This window comes from Spermophilus citellus (genome assembly GCF_964194105.1).
Source record: "Spermophilus citellus genome assembly, contig: SCAFFOLD_275, whole genome shotgun sequence".
NCBI classification, from domain to species: Eukaryota; Metazoa; Chordata; class Mammalia; order Rodentia; family Sciuridae; genus Spermophilus; species Spermophilus citellus.
Genome location: NW_027672749.1, coordinates 151,914 through 157,453, shown reverse-complemented (window position 1 = coordinate 157,453; position 5,540 = coordinate 151,914).

Below are 5,540 nucleotides of genomic sequence, written 5' to 3'. Positions count from 1 at the left end.
AGGAGCAGGGGGGTGTACAAAGGCAGGGGCCAATCAGAGATTGGAGAGTCCCCCAGGTTAGGGTAGCCTAGACACCCCAGTTACAGAAACAGAGCCCCATTACCCTAGTTACAGAAACAATACCCCAATTGGTATGTGTGCCCCGTTGATGGGGAGTTATTCTTTGTGTTTGCAGAAGCCATATCTTGGGGCCGTTCAGGCACGTATATGGAAGCCATTTCTCAAGGTCTAACTGTCATGTACATGGAGAATCACAAAATCAGAATCACAAGACTGAGGATTTCTTTTTTCCCAGCGATTGCACTTCCATGGTCAGCAGAGGTCCCAACAAAAAGTAAGAAATTTTAAAAATGATAAGGGAAAATTTGTATATAGAGAAGGTTTGTGAGTGAAAAGCTCTTCAATAAATTCTAATGTCATTAAGGTTAAATAAAATTATAAAAGACTACCTTGAGCCCATACAAAATAATAAACAATGGCAAATAGAGTTGCCCAAGTCAATCTGTGCAACTATCTATAATCCCAAAATTTTGGTTTGCAACTCTTTTCTATTTGTTTTACAAAGCAGCACAAGAGAAATACTTACAAGTTGAGCAGAGAGGAAACATTACATAGCAGAGTTATGAATACTATTAATAGTGTTGTGTGCACTCAAAGAAAGCATTCTCAATTTCCTTCCCCATGCAATAAAAAATCATGCAGTTGAAAGATACGCTAGTTACTGATTAGATAACACATACATGTTTTTGTGACATTAAGCATGTGGGCAGCTGATCACCTTGGCAGGTCAGATCCAATAGATATAGAAGACACTCTCTTCACACAAGACAGTGTTTCTTTGAGTAATACTATGAAAGCAATAGAGAAAGCAAAGTAACAGACACAGGCAACTGTATTGCCAGACCAGGAAAACCCACACACTGAACCTATGTACTAGGGAGTCCAAAACAGCTTTTCAGGGTCCTGACTGGGAAGTCCTGGGCAGAGCATCTTCTCCACAGGTGAGAGTCTGAAGTCTTGTTCTAACTTGTATTGAAAGTGAGGCTGAATAAATACATGTTAGAACAAAGAAAACTCCATTCTAACATCTTGGATGACCTAGTGATCCCGTGAAGAACACTACATCCTCCCAAGAACAGGTCAGATCCTAGAGTAGGGAGTGATAGCCTTGAGATGACTCAATAAATTGGGGTTCCAATGAATGAGCGACCAAGCCAGATGCATTGAGAAATTGGCATTCTTTAGGATATGCAGACATCATGCAGTCATATGAAAAGGGAAGATCTTTAGTATTTTCCTTAGACCTCTAGTACTGATTCTTTCTTCTGGGCCTTATAAATATTTAAAACACTCATATGTAAAATGAAGCCAGTTTTCTGCATAAAATAATGTGGACATAAACATGAAACCTAGAGATTTATACTTAGGAATAAAAAATGCTGTGAATATTATTCTCCTAGAACTTATCATTATATTTCAATATTTATTTTCCCAAATAAAGTTAAATGCAATGTTGGTAGGTGGTGTTTTGTTGCCCCCCAAAGCTCACATATAAAGAGAATATTGTGTTTTTACCTTTTGAACAGGACTTGTAGATGAGAGTCTAGAGGTTTATTTCAATCAAAATTGTGTTTCTCTCTCTGTGATGTCATGGGCTCTTAGAGCTTTAAGATTTGAAGAGGGACAGGGTTAGTTTATAGTATCTTTTAATTACTGGTTGCAGAGGGGTCTAGGAGACCATGACACATGCTATCTAAAGTATAATCCAATAAGTATAACAAACATTGTGTTGTAAGTTATTAAGTAGAACCAAAAGTTCTACAAAATCAAAATATATAATGAAATAAAAAATGTGGGGGCATAGATGCTTGTATACTAGGTCTTTTTCTTTTTACAGTCATCATTTTACATGTTTCTGGTTACACTTTTCTACTGGGTATCCAAGACTAAAGAGGTGGTTCCCAATTGGCATGTTTTTCCTACACTTAAGGCGAGTCTACTCTCCTCAGTGATGAACGTCATGGAATTCATGAGGAACTGCATGATTTCTTCAGTACAAGAGTCAGGATGGGTCCGTGGATAACGTGGGTTCACCAGGAAACATTGAGACTAATTCCCCCTTCAGCAACCCTCCTCATATACCTGAATATGCACGTTGGTGCCTAGTCTCTTGGGTCTTTCTCCTCTCCCTGATTGGGAGCTTGTATAACTCTCCAGAGTTGTACATCCCTTAGGGAGTACTGCAACACTATAAAGTGATTTTTTTTATTTATTTTTTTCTTGATCTTTTTTAAAGTGAAATTTTAAAGTTGTAATTAAAACTAGGGATATCTGGGCATTATTTTAGTATTCCTAGGTCCTTCCTATAACTTAAGTTTTCTATAATTACAAACAGAAGAGTATATAATTTACATAAATAATATTCCCCAAATAAAACTTAATTAAACATATTAAATAATTAATGGAGACGATATAGCATAATTTACCCAATAGAATGTTTTACTATTGTATCAATCCATTAGCAATGTGAATAGTGGGAAATGTGTGACCTAATAACGTCATTAAATGCATGACAAGGTTAAAATTAAGAAATTCACAATTTATTTAGAAACAAATTGCATCCATAATGAAATATAAGTAAAAATGCTCTGTAAAACTGGCATGGTGGTTCATGCCTGTGACCCTAGGGATGAGAGAAGCTTTGCAAGGTATAAGCCAGGCTTCATAAATCAGTGAGGCCCTATACAACTTAGCAAACCCTATCTCTAAATAAAAATGAAAAAAAATATCTGGGGATGCAGTTTACTTTTTAAGTGCCCCTAAGGTTAAGTAAAAGAATAAAAACTAAAAATTTAAAATTTCATATAAATCTTAAGAGACTTCTGTAATAATCAACTATGAGAATTATGTTTTCTCCAGTTTGAAAAATGAGAATATTAGTAATTGTTGATTTATAGTAAAATTATATCCTTTTAGGGATGCATTATTATATATTTGTATTTCCTTATTTCTACAATATCAGCTGAAGATGTTATGAAATTTTTCAGCAATTGTGAAAAGAAATTATCCATTTATTACATCTAAATGATTTTTTTCCTCCTAGGTCCCAAATGCTTCAAGGGATGGGGTATAGATAAGAAAAATACTACAATTTTTATATTTTTCAAGGTAATTTTTTATTGTAAATATTTTGCTGTTATCCAAGGTACATACTTTGGACAAAGCTGCTCCACACTTGGTACAAGTATGAGGTAAGAAATTGAAAAATGTCTGAAATTTGAATACAGTCTTGGACACATTCTTTGGGTTTCTATATGCTATAAATTCTCCAGTGTTTTAAAAATGTTTGATCAATGGCCAAAAGCTTTGAAAAAATTTTTCCACATGTCCTCTCTCTCGTATGAATTCTGAGGTGCTGAGTAGGGTGTGAACAACTGTTGGAGACTCTGTTACCTATTTAACAATTGTATAGTTTCTGTGCTATCATATCTCTGGTGTGAAATAGTGTTGAACTACTGTGAAATAAGGGTTGGTTAAACCTTAAAGACACTGATGCAATGTTTTCATTTGTAAAACTTATGTCTAGTATAAAATCTATAATGTTTAGTAAGATGTGATCTTCAATTTTAAAAGGTTTGCCTTTCTTGATATTTATAGGACTTCTCTCTAGTATGGGTTCTCTGGTGTTAAGTAAGTGATGCTTGTTGATTAAAATCTTGCCAGATTCTCTACATTTGTAGGGCTTCTCTCTAGTATGAATCCTGTTGTGGTGATCAAGATTTGAGTTTCTATTAAAACTATTGCCACACACATTACATTTGTAGGGCATCTCTCCACTATGAATCCTGTTTTGGCGTTCAAGATGTGAGTTTGTATTAAAAATTTTGCCACACACTTTACATTTGTAGGGATTCTCTCCAATATGAATTCTCTGGTGATTTTTAAGGCTTGGTTTTTGACTAAAAGCTTCACATTTTTTTTTACATATGTGGGGCATCTCTTCAAGGTGTGTCCACTGGTGACAAATAAGATTGGAGGTTTTATTAGAAGTTTTGTTACATTCTTTGCATTTGCATGGCATATCTCCTGTATGAACACTGTGATGTTGAATAAAGTTCTTGAGTGTCTTCCATCCTTCACATTGGTAGGTCTCCTCTGCAGAATAAATTTTTTGGTGTTGAGTAAGAGTTTTAAACTTTTTTAAGGCTTTGCCACAACTTTTACATTTACAGATCTGATGCTTCACTGTAGAGAATCAGATGTGACTGTGTTATTATTACTGTCCTTGATGGAGTCTGCCTGCAAACAGGATATTCTGTCAAGGTATAGATAGGTAATAGCGGACATGCTTGAAAACAAGGTGTCTGCTGTCCTTGGGAAGACTTGCCTGAAAATGGGATGTTCTGACAAGTGGGCTAGGAGGGCGCTAAGAAAAATTTTATTATCTGTTTTTAACAAGAGCAGAGCTCGGCATGCTTCAGGCTGTGAGTAGATTAGCCATGAGAAGTGGGTCACTTCTGATTAGAAAGTAAAACTTCTGTGTGCTATGTTTAATTAGCTGAAAGACCTGATTCATTGATGTTGGAAGGCTGCCTTCTTTGTTCACAATACTATAAAAAGATGTCTTGTACACAATAAAGGACTTTTTTTCTGCTGCTGCTTAGCTTGCTCTGCTTCTTCTTTCTTTTCCCATGCTGACCTGCAAGTGAATTACTGCAACATTTGGCATAGTCGGCAGGATCCAGCACCGAAAGGTAAGCACCCCGGGTTAAGAAAACGAAAGGGGGGCCTTCGCAATTAACAAAATATTGAAAGGTATCACCACAGGTTGAAAGAAACTTTAGGGGGACTTTCAGAACTAACAAATATTGAGTAATACTATGAAAGCAAGAGAGAAAACAAAAGTGAAAGACACAGGCAACTGTACATGATATAAAGATTGATATATATGTATAGAGCACTTGTAAAATTAAAAAAAAATGGATCCAAATATTTTTAATTCACTGATTTACGTGGTTCAATTTAAATTGGGTAAACAGATAAAAAATAAGATGTCTTTATCATGTTAATGTCTGATGTGCTTTGGTTCTAGGACTTTTCTTCTACAACAACAAAAAAAGGCTAACACTGTTCATTATACTTGTCTAATGTTTTGATAAAATAAGTAAATTAATTAGACATAAGATTATTAATTTATGAGTACTTTTGTTAAATATCTGATTGATTTACAAGGTTAATATGCTAAATGTTAAATATAACATTAAATGCTTTTAACTCATTAAATTATATTAGATAAAATTATTGATAGTTTTTTAAGTTGGTAAATAATAAAAATAAATAAATAAATAAATGGTTCCTTTGTCATCCCTAATATTTAGACACTATATTTTCATAATATGGTAAACAGATGTTATTAATTGTGTACTACAAATAACAAAATATCTTGTATTAAAAAGGAATAATTTGCCTAAATTAAAAAATTTTCAAGGATTATTTCAAACACTAAATAAAGAAGGGGTTAAGAGAAAAAAATAGAAGGT